This window comes from Tursiops truncatus, chromosome 4 (assembly GCF_011762595.2).
Source record: "Tursiops truncatus isolate mTurTru1 chromosome 4, mTurTru1.mat.Y, whole genome shotgun sequence".
Taxonomy (NCBI): Eukaryota; Metazoa; Chordata; class Mammalia; order Artiodactyla; family Delphinidae; genus Tursiops; species Tursiops truncatus.
The window spans coordinates 66,657,039-66,678,042 of NC_047037.1; the positions used below are offsets into that span (position 1 = coordinate 66,657,039).

The 21,004-nt window shown below is 41.9% G+C and overlaps 1 protein-coding gene across 3 annotated transcripts in view; it reads left to right on the forward strand.

Moving 5' to 3' along the window:
• Positions 1-880: 880 nt before the first annotated feature.
• IL1RAP (interleukin 1 receptor accessory protein) overlaps positions 881-21,004 on the forward strand; it is a 124,767-nt gene continuing 104,643 nt past the window's right edge. For all 3 annotated transcript variants that reach the window (XM_019946220.3, XM_004321203.4, XM_019946219.3), the window contains exon 1: positions 881-1,013. The gene's annotated coding sequence lies outside the window, so the exon portion shown is untranslated. The remainder of the gene's footprint in view (positions 1,014-21,004) is intronic.

Sequence of the window (21,004 nt, forward strand, 5' to 3'; positions counted from 1 at the left end):
ATCGTGATGGACTAGCGATAGAGAACAAGAGAAGATTCTTGAGCAAAGGAGTTGACAGTCATTGTAAAGCTTCTCAGGATGAGTATACAGACTACCATCTAGAGTGTTAGAGGGTGGCTGAGTGCTCTCTCAGAAATCTGGAGAAACGGGAGTGCATGAAAGGGAGTAATTCTTTTGAGATTGTTTGCTTCTATAATGATTATTTCATTCATTCACTCATTCAGTGCACATGTACTGAGTGCCTACTTTGTGCCAGGCACCTTCCTAGGCACATTGGGTATACACCAGTGGAAAATACAGGTTCCGTTTGGCTGTCCTGAGCAGTAGTTTGTTCCCATGACTGTCATTTTTGTAGCGGAGCGGAGCGCCAGACCACCGAGATTGAGTCTGTTTCTTCCCGTCGCGCTCTGGGCTTGGCACACGATGGGGGCTCAAATCCTGCGGCCTGAATTGATTTATGGCCTTGGTGCAGCACGAGAGCTAAATACACAGAGCAGGAAAGAAAAGGCGATCTCGATTGTGAGACCAGGATGTTGCAATGAGCGCAAGTGTGAGTCTATGTGTATAGCCGGGGACGCATCTCCCCAGAGCGCCTGGCATGGTGTCAAGCTGCAGGACCCACGCTGTCCCTTCCTGCGCGCTCCAGCCGGCGGCCGAAGGGCCTAGCGCAGCCTCTTGCCAACCGCGGGCCTGGCGCCGCTCCTCCTCGCCGCGGGCGGGGCCGCTCTCGGTGCCGCCCCGCGGCCTCCGCTCTGGGAAGCGCTGGTGGCTGGCGAGGCGCCGGGTGGAGCGGGAGCCGCGCAGCGCCGGCCAATCGCGCAGCGGCAGGGGAGGAGCCCCAAAGGGGGAAAAAAGAAAGTGCGGCGGAAAGTAAGAGGCTCGTTGCTGGAAGACTGGCCGGATCCGGGTCCCCGGGACTCTGCTTTGGCCAAGCGCACTGAAAGACGCGGTGCTGGGCGATCCTGCACCCATCCCCGCCGCCTTCGCTGCTCCCGCTCTGCCTCCCAGGAAAGGTGAGTCTCGCGCGGTGATGAGAGCTCGGGGGATCACCGATCTAGAGAATCTCAAGGTGGAAGGATTCTTACGCATCGTCTCCTTCAACCCTATTTTACAGAAGGGCAAACTGAGGCACAGAGCAAGGCAGCGGCTGGGATAGATCACAGCTAAGTTAGTGCCGTGGGCAGGACTCGAACCCACTGTCCAGAGTCCCGTCTTCGCTTTGTAGGCATTTAAGTAACGCAGTTGTGTGAGTGCTGCGCGTCACTGCAGCCCTCTCCCAGCTCTTTAAGGGATGTACCCCGGTATACCCCCGGCCTTGGTCTCTCTGGAGTGCTGCTGTGAACGGTGAGGATAGAAGGGGGCAGTGTGTCCCAGCGTTGCCACTGGGTATCACGTCGTTTCCAGCTTGGACCTGTGACAGCCTGGGTAAAGGCTGCTTGCAGCCTCTCTTTCTCTTCCGCTGACCTGTTTTCTCAGAAAGATGCCCCGCCGAGGGTGTCCGTCAGACTCCTGGTAGAGTCCGTGGAGAGATGAGGGACGTCCGGGCGTCAGTCACCTCGTTTGGTACAGTGCTCTCTCCAGCCCCAGGGGAAGCGGGGCCGGTCGTCCTGTGGGAAATAGGATGCTTCTCTTACAGGAATAGCTGACCTCACGGAGCCATAGCCCCCTGTCACTTCTAAGTCCTGGGAGGGAACAAGGAAGCTGAGTTAAAGAGAAAAATCACAAACACAAAAGCAAACTTCTGCCGTTTCCTTTAAGAACCAGTTCCCAGTCTGTCTTGCCTCCGCCCGCGGGTTGTGAAATTGTGAAACACCGCTAAGGTTAGCTACCAGCTGAGAAGAAGGATTTACCTGGCCTTCACTCCAGCTCTGCCACCTATTAGCCGTGTGAACTTGGGCAAGTTATCCAATCTTTCTGATACTCAGTTTTGTTTTTGTTTTTGTTTTTTTTCCAGCCATAAAATGGAGATTTTCACGGTCACAATGAGCCCTTAGGGCACTTGGGAGGATGAAACGGGATAATTCAAATAACATGGTTAGCACAGTGCCTGGCTTGGCACCTGTTCAGTTTGACATTGATGGCAACAATTATAAATGTTACTGCATAGTAACCTTGGAGACAGTGGGTTTTTAGGAAGCTGAATTTTCAGATAGGGTGACTTTTTTTTTTTTTTAATCTAGATGTGTTTTTTTCTTCTTTGGAGTTTGAACAGCTCTTTTATAGTGTTTTCTGAACGCCCTCTACATGTGACTTTGATCGTAGATGCTTGACTTGGTGTATAAAAGGTTTCCCAGTGATGCCAATGCCCTGCTAGTTTTTAGGCCAAGCCTCAGGTCTGTGAAACTTCGATCTGAGGCATCCTTTACCGGCAAAGAGGGTCTTGAATTGGATGAGAGGTAGAAAGACAAGAGGAGAAGTTGCAAGTTTCATCTATGTCACAGACTGTTCTAAGCCTTTTATTCCCCCTGTGTCAGGTCAGACAAGCAACTTTATATTTCTCAGCTAATATAGGCAAACAACAAGATCCCCGTGTGTTTCTTTTGGATTATACAGTGATGCTGCTAAATTCAGTCCCTTTTGGACACACACTTACCTCATATAAACACAAATATCCACTTGTGCCCTCACCAGGCTTCCTATATTATTGGCATTATTGGTATTTTAAAGTGAAATAGTGTCCTTTACATACCCCCCACCTGGCTCATAACAATTGATTTTATTCTGATTGACTTCATACAGTTTTTACTATCATCTCCTGGCTATGCCATAAGTCCCTGAACTGAGCATGCAGTATTTATAGTTGGCTACCTGCTCCACAGTCCATCACATATGCCTGTGTTACTGATGTATGCAGAGCAGGGATGTGATACACCTTGAGGAAAGGAAAGAGTTTGGTGGTACCCTCTTAGGTAGCTCCCGTACCAGACATTTGCCGAGGATTGGATCGCTTGCTTCCGTCAGCCTGTTCCGTGTGCATGCATTGTGATGAGCTGGCCAGGATACATCTGAACGCCTGCCTGAGAGACTGGGGACTTGTAGGGAAAAGGAGAATGTTCAAAATAAGGTCAGAACAAGGGGATGGGAGATTGAAAGCTAATTCCTTTTAGTTCTGGTTTTTTAAAGAAAGGATACTCAGTTATACCCTTTCTCCTTATAGAGATTATTTGTTACCAAATATATATATATATATAAAACTTTAAAATTTCCACAGTGTATTCCATATATATTATCTTCCTTGTTACTTGCAGTAGCCTTGAGAGAAGGACATGGCAGACATATTAATAGTGGAAGGATAATATAATGATATGATAAAGTATGAAAAAAGCTGGTTTTGTCATCAAATTCAGATTTCAGCTCTAATTCCTATGTAGCTGGGTAATACTAAGCAATTTATTTCACCATTTAGAGTTTCTGTTTTATCCAATTCTAAAGTGAAAAAAAAAATGCTTACCCCAAGGATGCGTGTGAGGATTAAATTAAGTAGAATAATGTAAAGTACATGTAGTGAGTAAGTGCTCATTAAATGATATTTCTTCTTAGTTGATCTCAGTTTATTGAGAAAACAATTGAATAAGAGTCAGAGAAATGAGAAGTTGCCCAGGGTCACATGGTTCATAAGTTTCAGCCTTGGGAATACAGATCACAGCTTTTGACTTCTAGTTAAGGGCTTTTCCATCACACCCTGTCGTCTCTCCAATGAGATCTTTAACAATTTACTTCAGTTGTTGGGTTGACCTTATTTGTTTGGTGATTTCAGGGTATCCTTTTTGTCCCAAAGAGGATATTTCCTTGCTAAGAGAACTATAGCGGGACCAGCTCTCAGGAGAGGAAGTTTCAGGGTGATGCTCTCTAAGGCAGCCTGCCTACTCACATGTGTTTGAAGTAATGTACCTTCAATTCCTAGGAGTAAGCGTACTATGAAGACATAAAGCTTAGAATTGTGTCATGTTTTTCTTCCTGTTCTGAGTGGTTTCTTGTTTCTGCCATCCTCGTGCTAATACACAGGCTGTTAAGATTGAGGAACGAATACCATGAGTGACCATACCATTTTTCTCTTCTTTTGCCAATTCCGAAGTCGGAAAGGATGGAATATAGTGAACAGTGTACAGAGGCAGCATTCGCAGGAAAGGCCACTGATGCTGATCATTGGTCTGGAGTTTCAATCCTCCCTGTGGAAACTGACGGCTGCAGGCTTATGTAGGAAAATGAACAGATCTGTTTCCGGCCCAGGCAATGGGGCCATTTATCAGTTGAGACTTCCCACAGGCCTTTAGGTTTCTTTGCTTTGCAGCAAGCAGACAGGCTTGCAAAGGCAGTTTGGGGAGAAACGCTGTGCTCCTTGAGTTTGGCCTTTGGAAGCATATGTTTGCTTTTGCCAAAAGGTAGGCAGTCAGCGGCATCTTACCTGGCACAGTTAGAAAAGCAGAATGTAGCTGGAGAAAATCAGAGGAAGAAGCAGAAGAAAAAAGTAAAGGTTATCTCCAATATACACACAGTTTCATTTGTTGCTCAACTTGGTCAGGCTTTTGCTGGTGACACAGATGTAGGATCTGTTGAGTCACTATTGTCTTGGCCGTGAAATATTAAAGAGAGCCACCTACTGTGCTCTTTGCTCATTTTGGAAATTGATCTGTGGGAGAAATAAAAACCCCAAAGAACAGGAAGGTTACAGAACATTTGGTATCTTATATTTTGGGGGATTAAACCAGGTTAGCTACTGATTTGCTCTTTTTTTTTTTTTTCTCCTTTTTGAAAGTGAGAATGCATGGTTTGCACTGACGAGGTTGTTAGGACACCTCCTTCTAGCCTGACCATGTTCTAGCCTAGCTCTAGCAGCTGCGGCAGTGTGGAGTCTTAGCGTCTGGAGGGTACCTCAGGCAAGTTATTATGTTGAGATGTGCCTCGGTCTCCTCAGCTGGGAAACAGGAACACTGATGCCTACCTAGAAGCTTGAGTCTCTTTCTCAGTGCCTTTTCCATAGGAGGCGTTTAATGAACATGAATTCTTTCTTCTGCCATGAGTTCTTTCAGTTTATTAGTCTGTTCAGTTGTGAAAATCAAAATTTAATAGCTGCCCTTTAGTGAACTCCATCATGGCTTGTACTGAGTGTTTTATGTCTTGTCATCTCATTCGGTCCTGGCAGTAATCCTGTGTATTCTTTGAGGCACCTGAGACTCAGAGAGGTTAAGTAGCAGGACCTTATCACATAGCACAAAGCAAGCTCCAATGCTGAGACTCATCTCTGCATTTCATTTCAGAGCTAGGAAAGACCTGAAATTGTGCAGCCCCTGGACTAGAACTGAGGACCTGGATTAGGACCCATGACCCACCCATCCCCATCCTGTCTTTCTGATCCTGGTATTATCTTGCCTGTGCCTGGGAAGTCGCTTTACCTTTGGGCCTAAAGTATGAGACAGCTGGTCTAGTTCATCTCTAAGGCTCTTCGGCTGCAATACTTTGTTATATTTTTTTTAAGATTCCTTTCAACTCTGAAATTCTATTGCCACATCTCTTTGTAAAAGTCAAGGCTAAAGATTGAAAGGGGAATAAAGAGAAAATACCCTGCTTGTATTATGCCAAGAAATCTATTTTCTGGTTAAACAGAGGAGGGCGAGGGAAATCAGTATTCATTGGTGCATGTATTTCTGTCATTTCATTTAAGCATAAAAATAACTCTCAGGTCCATATTATTGTCTACCTTTTACAGATGAAAGAACTGAGGTTCTGAGAGACTTAGAGAATTGCCCACAGTTATCCAATTAGTGAGAATTAGAATGTGCGTGCCTGAGCACAAAGCTCTTCGGTCTACTATCCCATGTTTACTAGACAGCGCAGCATAAGAGCTCAGGACTCGTATAACTAGATCCATAAATGTCCCCTCCCTGTGTCCTCACGCCGCCTCAGGTGCCATCTCCTTTCCCCTGCTTTCCTTCCCAAACCTACTACTCCAATCCCTTCTTGATTCTTCCCAGTTTTGGAGAACCCTTTATATGCTTGTAACATATTCTTTCTCTCTCTATTATAGTTAAAAAAAATTTTTTTTACGTTTCTTTTTTAACTGTGGGCCAGTAATTTGTCCCTTTGTCTTCTTGTCCAAGTCCCTGATTAGCACCCAAGCAGCTGAGGGCATGGTTTATCCTGCCCCATGCCTAGCACAGTGCCCTGTACCCAAAAGGTTGAGTTAAATAGATGATGGATTCATGCTGTGTCAGGTACGCCCAGCATTGGCTTTCTAGTTTTCTCATACTTTATCATATCATTAATTATTTCAAAGGCCATCTCTACAGACTAATAAGGTAACTTTATTTTATTTTTTTTTAATTTTGTGGTCACAAAATCAGACAAATGATAAGGAGTCACAGACTCTAATAAGATTGAACATCACTGGCTCAATCATGGAAAAAGACATTTTTATCCCAATAATACAGGACATTTTGCAGCAAGCACAATGAAGGATGACACTGAAGTTCATGCTCGCATATACTGACAGCAAGGCCAGTGTCAAGTGTCCTAAATAAATTACCTGAAAGAAAGTAGGAAGTTTCCAGGGAAGTGGGCAGCTGCAGTGAGCTTTGATCTCACTTTCTAAAAGCAGTGAAGAATTCATACCAGTCCAGCTATTATTTGATATAATTGGACATGAGGGCAGGTGACCTTTTATGTCTAGTTTATATGTAGGAGATGCCTGTAGTTTCTTCCTGTCTGACACATAAGTCCTTATGATGACACTGGCTTCCTCTTTTCCCAATCAGTGCTAAAGGCAACAGAAAAGAGAACCCGTCATTTCTGAAAATGTTCTTTTCATAGATAACATAGTTCCTTACGCCAGTTATGGTTAGATGCTATGGTGACCTAAAATTGTGGTTGTGTAACATCATGGGCTTTAGCATCAGACCACCTTCCCTGGATTTGACCTTAGACAAGTTATTTCGTCTATCCCTACTTTATTCTCATCATCTGTAAAAAGGGGATAATAGAACCCATTTCATCCAGCTTTTGGTAGGTGTCAGTCAGGTGCCAAAACATTTGGTAAGAGCCTGGTACATGGGGATTTTAACCTTCATTATGATTAACAACTACAGAGATATTCAACTGCATGCCCAAATCAATATTGGATTAGAAAGTAGAAGACCTAGATTCAAATTAACAGTTTTTTTTAATAGAATCTTAAGCCCTGAAAATGCTTGTTATTATATACGCACATGCACGCAAGTATTTTTTTCTTACAATAATCTGAGGTAATCAAAGTAATTGTTCTCAACACCATTCTACATCCCGAGTCTGAGAGGCTAAATATTTTCTAAGGTCACACAGCCAGCAAATAGTGGAGTTGGGACTTGCACCCTAGATTTCTAACTCCAAGGTTATGCTTTTTCCCCCTCAATCATTCAGTGCAACAGCCCTGATACTGGTTAGTGGCTTTTCCTTCTCTAAGAGTCCTTTTTCTAACCTCCAGAGTGAGGAACTTGGACAAGGTCCTCTCTAAGGCATGTTGTTCTATGAATCTGTGCCTGGAAGGTAATGACTTAGGAGACACCATGAAAAGCTAAGAGTAGATCCATACTCTTAGTTCCACAGAGGCATCCGCATGTCAGGCATGTGGAGCATCATCAGATCCAGATACCCGGCAGCCTCCTTGGCCTCAATGAGAATCACAAGTGACCACTGCGTTAAGAGTCACATCCATAAAGACACTTTCTATGTCCTTAAGGATGTGATTCTGCTACATTCCCACAACCTGCAAACTGTTTTCTCCCTCTGGATCCAGGTTTGGGGGTGGGAGGAGTACACAGACACCTGGGTTAGGCACAGTGACATTTTTTGTTTGGGAAATAAAAAGAGAGCTTTTTTAAAAAAATATAAAGCAAGCTCTCTATCACCATTAATTACCATAATCTTCTGCAAAGCAGTAAAGGGATAAAATATTTAGCTTTAATTTGGACTGTAACATTATGAGTGCACATTTTCTACTTTCTTCTTTTGAGCTAATTTAGTGCACATGGAAGAAGCTAGACTCTCATTGAAATAGATATAGGTGGTTTTTCCACTTAAAGAAATGATGGACACTTGAGAACGATAATACACACTCAATAGCTCTTTTCTGGAAGATTAAACTTCAGTTTTCCAATTACATTGTGAGACAGTAGCAGGGTTTGGGGGTTGAATGGATAAAGTGGGTGGTGAAAAGTTGGCTGGCTTTGAAGTCAGAGTTGGGTTTGAATCCTAGGTACTGCTTGCTTAGCCTGTCCAGACTTAGTTTCCTTTTCTGTAAAATGGTAATAAGCCTGCTCTTGCTATCTCCTGGTTAGCTAGACCTCAATATCTATATCTATTCCCATCTCCACTCCTGCCATTCCTGATCTCACTTACCCTGCTCAACTTTTTCTCTTGTCCATAGCGGTTGTCACCTTATCAGCTTCCACATACTACTTAATTAATTTGTTTAGCCTGTCAACTGTTTAGTTTAGCTCCACTAGAGTGTCAAATCTACAAGGGCAGGGACCTTTGTTTTCCTCACTGCTGTATCCTGGGTGCCTAAAATAGTGTCTTAGCAAATAGTATCTGCCTAAATGATGCAAATAGCATCATGAGTAAATGATGAATAAATAAAAGTATAGATGTTAGTATTATTTATCCTCAGTGAGTAGAAAAAAATAGATAAGGAAATGAATTATATAGATATATAATAATGAAATAAAAAATTTGTTATATATACACACACATATATATATATACACTTATACACATATACATATATATATGTGGGCATATATATTTAGAATATTGACCATATATTTAGAATATTGAAGTATAAATTTATGTGTATGCATATGTATGTGTGTAGATGTAAGTGTGTACATACATTTAGAAGTTATCCAAAATTGCCTCGGGAGGCAGAGGTGTTAAGGTAATTCCTTGCTGTTAGCATTACTAAGAATAGTTTGGGAGAGATATCCAAAAAAAAAAAAAAATATATATATATATATATATATGTGTGTGTGTGTGTGAATGGACAACAAACAAATAAACAGAAGACATACAAGTGATTTCAGGGTAAGAAATAAGGGGCTGAGATTAAAACAGTGACAACAGCAACAGTGTTGGAGGGCTGTGGAGGAGAGGCAATTTTAAATAGGGTAGTCAGGGATGACACCTCCGAGAAGGTGATGTCTGAGCTAAGAAAAAAAAAAGCCTGAGAAGGAGCCAGGGTCGATCTGTTCATGGTTGAGGTGGCAGGGCCTGGTAAGAGGGAGAGAAGGGTTGGAACTGAGGTTCTAAGATAAGCAGGGGCTAGATCAGGCTGACCTTACAAGCCAAGGTAAGGAGTTTGGATTTTATGCAAAATGTAGCAGGAAGTCACTGAAAGGACTAAAGTAGAATGATGACCAGGTCTGACATATTTAGAACCTCAAACAGAGAGTGAAGGAGAATGGAAGAATTCATTTCTAAGATGAAGAGGTAAACTGTGCTGACCTCATGTAGGTTCCTAAGGACAAATGAGAAGACAGTTCAGTCTCATTGATCTGTCATTCATGGCCTTTCTTTCCCATTAGAATGTCCAACAAAACAACAGATAAAAGCAGGCTAAATAGGCAAAATCAGATTCCTTTTCCTTTTCTCAAATGGTATCATGATTTTTTCCGAATGCACTAAGTAATAGATGGATATGTTAAGTGCTGTTGATCAATTCAATTCAGCTGGAAATTTTACAGTTCTTGTGTAGGTGTTTTATGTAATCAGTCCCTCAAAACACTGGACCTAGAGCTATTTCTTTATGAGATTTTAGGTACCAGTTTCTGAAATCTGCCGTCCTGAAGAGTGAGTGTGTGAAAGGCAAATTTAATTCCATATTAGATCAATTTCTTCTTTCTGGCTCTAAAAGTCTAAAAGGCGCCTAACTCTTCTCTCAAGAGGTAGAACTCCTCCATGAAGTCTTTACTGACACACATGCATATGCAGGCTCGTACATGGCTCGTAATAATATAAGCTTTACAAATATTAGCTTATCAAAATCTCAGAATAAATTTAAGAGAGGCAGGTACTATTATAATCACCATTTTACAGAAGAGAAAACTGAGCCCAAGCTCACAGACTTAGTTGACAGTAGAGTCAGTATTTGAACTTGGGCAAGCTTAACCACTATACCATACTGCCCTGTGATTGTAAGAAGTGACCCTGAATATTTTATTTATCTCTACTAGTCCCACTTCACGGTGCCTCCTGTGAAGGAATAGCTCAATAAATGTATTGAATCAGTGAATGAATGCGTGACCTTTTAAATTGCATTATTTCATTAGCATACAGTAGTAAACGTGTGGGTTTTAGACTGAGATAACCTGGGCAGGGTAATGCTACTTACTACCCCTGGGCTATAGTAAAATTACTTCACATCTCTAAACCTGTTTCCTCGTTTGTGTTATTGGCATAAGGATATAGAACTGTTTTAGGATTAAATATGTTTATAGAGTACTTAGCAGAGTGCCTGCAATTTAATTAGTGCTCAGTCCACTTAAGCTATTTTTATTTTTTGAACTAAAACAACCTCCCCAAACATGCTTACACTTACATACTCCTTAGTTTTTCAGTTGTGCTAGTTTTATTCACTTCCTTTAAAAATCAAAGCCAAAAATCCAATCATATAATCAGTGATGTTAATTTTGTTCCAGGATCCATCCTGGTACCTTGCCCTCAGCATGGCACTCCTGGGGAACTGCATGGGGGCAAAGGTGCTGTAGGACCGCCCTGTTCCTCTACTCCAAACATCCCTGCAGGCAGCACTGCCCATCCTTCTCCCCAGCCAAAGCTGGCTTGCTGAAAAATTATTTTATATTCTGGTGGTGGCCCCAGAGCATTCTGGGTGACAAAGAAAAAACAGCCAAAGACTCAAATTTTGTCCCAGATAACACTTAAGGCTAATTTACACAGCTTGCCGCACGTTTAGGACCCCTTCTAATCATAATCACTGATATTGATCCAGTGCTTCTTGTGTGCTAGGACCTGTGCTGAGTGCTTTATTTTCATTATCTCATTCAATCCTATTTCTAACCTATGTGAATTAAACCAGGGGGAAAATTTAGAAAGTGCCACAGTTGCCTCCTTGTGTGTATTGGGGGCTGTGATGATGAAAACAAGTATTTCTTATGTGTGTTTTTCTCCAGATTTTTCTTCCAAAGCAAACTGTACAGGGTTGTAACACCTGTAGAGTCTCCAGGGACCTTCCCTGCCGGGAAGAGATGCTTGGCAGAGAAATGAGGCAAAGGCTGTGTGGGGAAGGCAAGCAGCTTCATTCTAGTTGACAGTTTATTTTGCCCTGCAAGAAGCTGGCAACTATGAACTCAGTCCTATTTTGTTGGCTGCATTTACTTGCTTTTTTGTAAGAAACCAATGTGGTGCTGATTTACAATGACTGCTATTTATTTATTTAGTTTTTTGCTTTATGAGATATTCAAAAGGTGTAATTTTTATTGTCCCACTTCTCCCAAGTTTGATGATTTCCTTGGAGGAAAAGTACACACACACACACACACACACACACACACACACACACACACACACACACAGACAGAGACACACACACACGAGAACAGTGCCTTAATCATAGTTGACTCTCACTACTTATTTGTTGAATAAATGCATAATAAAAAATAAAAATCCTCTTTTTTTCTGAGAATGGGAGCTACTATGGGATTTTTTAATGGTGAAATTTCAATATGTAACTTTCTTTTAAATGTTTTGTTTAAAAAATTAGTTTCAGAGGGAGATTATTCTAAAATATGTAGCATTACTAAATGTTGGTGACTCAGGACAGTTTATTGGAATGGGCTGTAATTCCTTTAGAATTTATTAAGATGAGATCATTTACCTATATACTAAATGGCCCCAAACTGGTATACTTTAAATTTGTGTAATCGGATTTTCATAAATTTTCTGTCTGCTTTCTCTTTCATTGTCTGCTATTACGTCTTGCTTTCAGCATGTCTTGCTCTAGCAGTTATCTATTCTCCATACAATTAGCTGTTGCTGCTCTATTGTGGACTATGGGGCCAGCTAACGAGTTTTATTAGAACCATGTATAAGATAATAAAAAGCATTGGATTCGGATTGGAGAGGCTCTTCTCCAAGGGAAGAGAACGGAAAAGTAAAGTGGCTCTAGAAATAGTCTCCGTATAAGTGAGGCTACACCATACACAGTAGCATTGGGTTTTCCTTACCCGTGTTATTAAAAAGGGAGTAGTTGAATGGATAATTCATTTACTCTTTTGGACACTAGCATTTTTTGAGATCCTTCTGTAGTTAAGACACTGGTGAGATTTGGAGATTAAAATGCAATCACACTAACACAACTCCAGAAGAATAAGAATTTATAGATCATTGTGAAAGATAAGATGCACCAGAGGTTGTAATACAACTTATATAATATTTGGATTAGTCTAAGAGTATATGACAGAACTTTTAAAAGATATGTGGTAAAATATTTTGACGTTTCAAAGGAAGAGGCAACTGTGTCACTCAGGAAGGGGTTTATGAGGAAGTGGTATTTGAAGTAAATCTTGAAATGATGGACAGGCAGGTTTTGGACATAGATTAGTGGGGAGGAGTGACGTATGAGCTAGGGTCCGACCAGGGAAGCAGAAATGATATGAATGAATGAAATGGAATGTGGAATTTATCATAGGGATTAGTCTTACAATTGTGGGAGAAGGTGGGCAAAGAAAACCCCAAAAGGGGCAGTTGGGAGTCACTAAGGACCCTGAGAAGGAGCCAGTGAGGAAGTCTGTTGCCCCTGCCTGTGTTAGGCGGGCAGTCAGGAAGAAATGCTGGAAGTGGTGGGGCTTCCCTGGTGGCGCAGTGGCTGAGAGTCCTCCTGTCAATGCAGGGGACACGGGTTCGTGCCCCGGTCTGGGAAGATCCCACATGCCGCGGAGCGGCTGGGCCCATGAGCCATGGCCACTGGGCCTGCGTGTCCGGAGCCTGTGCTCCGCAACGGGAGAGGCCGCAAGAGTGAGAGGCCCACATACCGGAAAAAAAAAAAAAAAGAAATGCTGGAAGTGAAATGCAAGAGATCAACCTGGGGCCAAACTGCAGCCCTTAACTATCTCTGTGTGGATCTAACCATACTGTATGGGTGGCCTGAAGAAGGAGCCGGTGCTCTTAGCCATGGAGCTTCATACTTACCTGGCTTTGGGCATGAAGAAGTTGAAGGAGGGGATCTAGCAGGAGCTGAAGGAGCCGTGGGCCTGGCTGCTGCCCCCACCTAGGAGGTGAGCCATCAGATCAGCAATAAGGTGCATGAGCTGCAATAGCACCCAGGTGCCTAGACAGACCCTCCCAAAGCAATTGCTACTGCTTCACTTCTTCCCTCCAAATCTCATGCACATTTCCCTGTGGTCAACCCTAACTTAGAACAATGTAGAGAAGGGGATTCTGGAAAACATAATTCCAGTTGAACTAAACTGACACAGTTAAAAACCACAAGTGATACGACAGATAAAGGGAACAGGGTGAAAACATAAAGGGAAGGAGGGAACCAGGTGTCTTACTGGGGCAGAGCCCAGTTTGACCAGGAGATGGTATATGAGCACTGGGGTCATTGAAGATCAGACTTTAAAAAGGTGAGCAGAGGCTGTATTTTAAGGACTTTACATACTCTGTTGAGCAATTTGTGTTTAGTCCTGTAAGACAGGGAGAAGCACTGAATATTCTTGAGCAAGGGAAGGGTGTAATCAGACCTGTGTTTTAGACAGGTCTGGCAATGCAAAGCATTGGAGCTTCGAAAGGGAATAGGTGGGGCAATTAATTTAATGAGCATTATAATAATCCAAGGAAGAAAATTTGCATTCCCAGAGCTCTTTTCTATTCTCACGAGGGAGGTGACTCAGAGTCATCATAAGAGGTTGTTCAGGACCATCCTGGGAATAAAAAATATTTGTGTACATTGCAAGCCAAGCTGATTTGATCTAGGGCTAATATTGTCAGCTATAATATCCTCATGGCATACCTAGATCACTGTTCTTTAAAATCCCCTGATGCTTCTGCCTGTGGTATGTGAAGAGGAAGAGAAAGTGTATATGTAATTGGAACACTGACTGAAATGAAATTGGCTTATGAACCACGTCAGTATCATTTTGAGAGGAAGATCCTATAAAATAAATATTACTTAGTAAATTTCACTTAGTAATAAATAAATTTCACTTAGTAATAAATAAATTTCACTTAGTAAAATAATGCATTTTGGTTTTACTGAGTGGTAATAGGAGTGTCCCCATATGTCGGTCCAGTGCCTAACAATCTGCAAATTACTCGCATGTCCATTATTGCATTTGATTTGACAACAACTCTGCAAGGTCAGTTTGGTCTGAATTAGTATAAGTGAGAAAACTGAAGTTCAGATGTGATAGCCATCAAGCGACCACTTAGCCCCTGATGTCTCAAGAGCGCTTCCTGCAGTTCCATAGATTCATTCAGTGGACACCTTTCTATCACTCATCCCTTCATTTCACTCAATGCACCACTGCCTGATAATTTTCTTGGGACACATCTCTGGTTCTGCTGTGTCCCTATTCTAAATCTGTCCTTAGTTTTTGGACTTCATTACCTTTAAGGTCTGTTCCCACCCAGAGAGCAGGCCCCTTGTAACCCAGGTGTTACAGTTCCAGCTGTCTGATTCCTCACCCTCCTGCAGGATTTTTCCTGCCTTCCCTCAAAGTGCAGAACACCAAACACAGGGCAAAGAGGAAAGCCTTCTTTACAAGAGCATACCTGAGCAGGTACATTAGCATCCCTGGGAGATCCACACAATCTTTGAATTAGACCATTCCATAAGTCTTCCCTGACAGTGCTTCCAAGCACATACTCCTGAATGTTGGAAAATCATACCTCCTGGCTTTCTACTTGTCAAAAGGCAAGTAGCTCAAAAAGCAAGCAGCTCACTCGTCTTGACTTATTCAAAACACACTTATACCCAGTGCTGTATCGCTGAGATTTCGACAGTGAACAGCAAGTGAATAAGAAAGCTATAACCTCCAGTCAATGCACCCCTGCAGTGTTTTGTCCACTTAGGGGGTCCCTATGGCATAGCAAGTTAGGGTGACAACTTCAGGTGCTATACTTTGGGACGTCTAGAACTGTTGCTGTTATTAATGTAGAGACACGGCTCAGGAGAGCAGGAAGGGGCATACAGGAATCAAGCTTTCTAGTTGCCATTAAAAGGAGTACCTTTTTTTTTTTCTTTTAACATCTTTATTGGAGTATAATTGCTTTACAATGGTGTGTTAGTTTCTGCTGTATAACAAAGTGAATCAGCTACACATATACATATATCCCCATATCTCCTCTCTCTTGCGTCTCCCTTCCACCCTCCCTATCCCACCCCTCTAGGTGGTCACAAAGCACCGAGCTGTTCTCCCTGTGCTATGCGGCTGCTTCCCACTAGCTATCTATTTTACATTTGGTAGTGTATATATGTCCATGCCACTCCTCTCTCACTTCGTCCCAACTTACCCTTCCCCCTCCCCATATCCTCAAGTCCATTCTCTAGTAGGTCTGTATTCATTGCAGCTCTATTTACAATAGAGCTGCTCAAATACAGCTCTATTTACAATAGCCAGGAGATGGAAGCAACCTAAGTGTCCATCGACAGATGAATGGATAAAGAAGATGTGGCACAGATATACAATGGAATATTACTCAGCCATAAAAAGAAACGAAATTGAGTTATTTGTAGTGAGGTGGATGGACCTAGAGTCTGTCCTACAGAGTGAAGTAAGTCAGAAAGAGAAAAACAAATATCGTATGCTAACACATATATATGGAAACTAAGGTTAAAAAAAAAAAAAAGGTCATAAACAACCTAGGGGTAAGACGGAAAAAAGGAGTACTTTTAATGGTTCTCTGAGAATACTGAATCGTAGGGTTGAAAAGACTAAATTGCTGGCTTTGCAAATAGGCTAGAAGAGGATGTCCCTGGTTTAGTCAGTCAAACCTGTCTATACCTGGCCTTCCAAGTTCTAGTACAGTGTACTTTCTACTGTAATATGCTGCTTCTCCTGCTTTGGTTCTCCCCCGTGAGAACTGCCCTCATTTCTGTCTACCAAACAGGTGGGTTTTCTGTTTCCTGAATTTGCTACAGTGTGTAGGGGAAAGTTAAGGAGAATTGAAGGCTAGACTTCTAGTAATAAAAAATAATAATATCCAAGAAACTGGAGTGCTTTCTATGTGCCAGGTGCCTTATAAAATTATCTCACATGATCCTCATACCTCTGATTCCGTAAGATGTCTTACTGACCCCATCCATGAATAAGGAAACTCAGCATGGTAAAGAAGCTTGCACAGCTATAGAGGATTTGAGGCTAGGTCTGTGTGACTCCAAAGCGTATGCTGAAGCCATGTGTTTTGATTCACTGTGTTGCGGTGTCCCCTCTATGTCAGGGACCCATCCCATAGCTTACACGCACATGAGAATCTTGTAAACAATCTTTAGTTACTCCACTGATCTGTCCGACAGTTCCCCAGAAATCCAGCTTGGGTGAGCTAGCCCATGGTCATTGGAGTTTCTGGCCTCTTATTGCTGTCCATTCTCCTTTTTCAATTTCCTCTTAAGCCTAGCTAGCATAGGAGCTGCAGTAACCAACAGATGCCAGTTCTTCCCATTTTAATGGCATTTTCATTTTCATTTTCTTAGTATGCTTTTCTCACTATGAGGTTTGGAGAGACAAGTAGAGAGCTCTATGGAGACATGGAAAGGATGTCTCAAATATCGGAACCACTGGGTTCAATGTCCAAAGGTGTCCATAGAAGAGAGAGGCACGTTCCTGACATGGTTCCAGAGACCTCAACCAGGACAAGTAGGTAGAAATTCCAGGGGGTCAGAGTCCTGCTCAACATAACGAGATACTTACACAGTTTGGGTCATATAAAAGTAAACTGGTAATGATTTCACCATCGCTAGAGATATTTAAAGAGGCCCCGTACATCCACTTGGCAAGGATCTTACAGGGAGAATTGAATATCGCAAAAAGAAGTTTGAATCAAAGTGACACTTGAGGGCCTTTCCGGCCTTGAGATTCTGTCTTGAATTCACTTAGAAACTTTATCTTGGGAATAAAGGTTTGCCCTTGTTACAATTAACACCAACTAGTGATATCGCCTCCTCCCTCCCCACTGTGCTTCCCCCGTCTGAACAACCACTCGATTTAGGACGGGGACTCAGGATGAGGAAGGATGTGGCTTCTTCCCGCTTGGCAGCAACTCCGTGTCAGAATGGAAGACTTGTGTCTGCGCCTGGCACGGATCCGTCGGGCCCTCTTACCAGCCCAGTCGTGTCTGTGACCAGAGCACGTGGGAGGTGCACATCCGTGTAGAAAAATCTCCCACCGGCTGCCAGCTCTGGATTTTTGTTTTGTAATTACTAATGAATGCAGTCTTGCCCAGGGCAGACCTCTTGGAGGAATGAAGACACACCCTGAAACAAGTCCGAGTCTGACCAGTTAAGCATCCCCTGCAAAATAATCCCTCTGCAGTTGGCAGCCTATGAGAAAGTGCCTTTGAGACCAGTTTCTTCTTGCCATTTCAAAGGAGAGCCGCTTACGGGCCAGGATGTCAGCAGTGCAAAGCTCCTGTTTTTTTTTTTTTTTTCCTATTTTCTTTTTTTTTTTAATTTTGAATTGGCTTACTACTAATCTGAAAGCTGTGCTGTTCAAAAATGATAATCCTTTGACTTAATGTCAGAAGTGAGACAATACTTCTGTTCTTGAAGGAAGGCGTGTTAGAATGATAGAAAGTGTCCAGGAGTTGATTAACATCCTGGATTTGAAAGAATAAAAAGTTACCCAAACTGGCAGTGGGTCATTCAGACCAGTACTGCATGTCAGAATGGACAGTGCTTTTCAATTAAACGTGGTTCTCTTTCCCTTCAGGACTTACAAAGACTTTACCAATCTCCAAGCCAGTTCAACTTTTTTTTTTTTTTTTTAAATGAAATGCTATAGCTAAGTATACTTTGCTCAAATCTGTCACATTTGGATATCTCAAACTGTGAAGTCCCTTACAGGGATGCTTCAGGAACTCACAGCTATCTGGTCAGGTCAACCCCACTGTCCTTAGGAAATAAACACGTGAGAAACTTCATAGGTGCAGGAGTTTCTTTAGGGATCTGGTTCCACACTGCCTGAAGGTAGTTTGACCAAGATTTCATGCATACACCATACATCTTCACAATATCTTGGGAAGAGAACAACAGCTTCAGCTCCTCTGGCAGCTGGCTCATTGTTCCTGGGCCCAAGTAGCCATCCTCCTGTGACACAGGACCATTGCCTGTTTAGACATGACTCTTTCCTGGGATATAAATGGTGTGTTATTTTTATGGGACAGTTATATTTCTTAGTAGTTTTTCAGAGTTGGGAGGCAGCATGGCTTCACGAGAGAAAAGCTTGAATTGGGAATCAAAAGCCATCTTTTCACATTTCACAAGCAAGCTATTGACCTCATGAAAGTCACCTCTCCTTCCTGGGCTTCTGCTTCCTGAATAGTGTCCCAAATAACATTGTTTGACTTCTGAGGCCCTTTCTGATTTTCTAGAGGTCATCTTGATAAGAAGATAGATAAAGGGGGCGGGGAGACAATTAAAAAAACAACTAATTGTAGAATAAGGCTTAGGAAAATATGTTCTCTATTTTAAATAGAGGAAGCCTTTGTTGCAGCAAGCTTATATTGCAAATATATGAAACTTCATCTGTATTGTATAATACAGGGTGTTTGGATTTCCCCTGTCATGTCTATTTGCTAAGACCTGACTAGAGATATGAATCATAGCCATGAGGAATCTTAGAAATCATCATGTTTAATTCACTCATTTTACACATAAATAAACCCAAGGCCCTTACCCAGAGTTACACAGAGCCTTGAACTCATCGCCTGCCTTCTTGGGCAGTTCTCTTTCTAATGCATCGCCTGTTCAGTTTATTTAACAGTAATGAGCCTTTAGGGAAAGAATCAGGCCAGATTCTCAAAGTTGATGGCTTCTAAACCATATTTTAGTGACTATAAGAACATGCTAGCAAGAAGATTTGATTTCTGTATGTGACTTATTTTCCCCATGGTAAATGTTTTGGACATAAGTTCCCTTTTGTGCAGCTCTCTTTCTGGCCAACATATAACACCTTTCTTTCTCTTAGGTTTAGGAGGTCTCTTCTCCATGGAAAACTTATAACTCATTCTCAGTTCCCTACCAATTGTCACTCTGACAATTCTGATTACAGTATGTCTTACGGTAAAACCTCAGCTCTCTGAAATGACTCAGTTCTTTCTGGGATATAGAGCATTATGAAAAGTTAAGATTTCAGTTCCTAATTACCAATTTTGTAGTCATGGGGTAGCCACAAACACGGGATAAGATTCAACCTATCCTGGATTATAGGTCTGATTATTTCTAACAACCAGCTGACCTTGGATCAGTCATGTCATCTTTGTACTTTTGTTTTTCTCTCTGTTAAGTGAGGTAGTTGACCCAAGGCCTTCCACAGGTCTTCTAGGATCAAGGATCTTGTTGTAACTGTTTTAATAGTATGTCTTTCTAAAGTGTATTCCATACCACACAGCTGTCTTATAGTGAGTATCCTGAGAAATTACACCTTTAATTAATAATTCAAGGCCATTAGTTTGAGCATCAGTTACTTTTTACTGTGCATAATGATGTCCCCAGGACCTACTGAAATATGTAAGACTCCAACACTATGGGGCCCCAGACCTCCATATCGCTGTTTTTTTATTTTTCTTCTTGCTTTTTAGTTTTCTTGTTTGGCTTTTTTTTTTTTTTTAAATCCTTTGGTAATTTAATGGTAACACTTTGAGGGGAAACTTTTTTATTGATTGATTTTTTTGGCCACGCCATCTGGATTGCAGGATCTTAGTAACCTGATCAGGGATTGAACCCACATGCCTTTAGCAGTGAAAGCACAGAGTCTTAACCACTGGACTGCCAGGGAATTCCTCTTGTTTGCTTTTAATAGCTCAACTTTCCCACTGCCATCAACATGCCTACTTATAAAAGATTTGCCTTCCGTCCAAATTTGCTACTCTTCTGTGCTTTGGCATAAAAACTCAGAAAACCAAGTTGCTAGAATGGAGGTATGAGGAATGCAGTGTAAGCAAAGTTGATTAATGTTTTTAGGTTGATGTAGAACTCATTCTGGCTGCTGTTAAGAGCACTGTTATTGGCTACTGAGTATTGATTTGGTGATTGACACTATCTAGTAATTGAGTTACCAACTGTTGAGGTATAACCATATGCCTTTGATTCTGTGTGTTTTGCTTTCCTCCTCTTTTATTGATAGATGTTATGCTTCTTAGCCACTAGGATCACTTCAGGGTTTTACTGTGGTTTTCTGGGTAGATGCTAGGGACCTTACGGACTTTTTAATTAATACTAAATTCATTATTTCCTCCTCAATATTGTTTTATGAAACTGTAAAGGCATACAGTACCGTTGGAAATGTGTTACAGTAAACACCCACATAACCACCGCCTAGATTCTACCATTAATATCATATGATACCTGCTTTATTACTTATGTATCCATTTATGTATTTATGGGTGATATTTATGTTTTTCAGTATTTTCAGACTTATTTAAGGAATTGACCTGGAGCCACTTGCTAAATGAGATTCATAGCCTATCCCAAAGAACCATAATGCCATATTCACAGGTTTCACTGATTTGGACAGACCCAGAAACAAATACTGACAGAGGCTTTTTAGACATCCTTACCTTAGATACCTTCTATCTTCTTTTTCACTAGTAACAATGTTGGCAGAGGAGTCAAGGAACTTGTCCATTAGGGCTGGCGACTTGCTTGAATTTCCTAGGCATCCTGTGAGTTCCCTTGACCTCTGCTACCATGCATTGACTCTGTGCCGTGCCTTTTCTTGCAGGCAGCTGTGCTAAACCCTACAAGCCTCATTAGCTTCCTTTTCCAGTATATTACATTATGAAGTGTTTCTGGAAATTA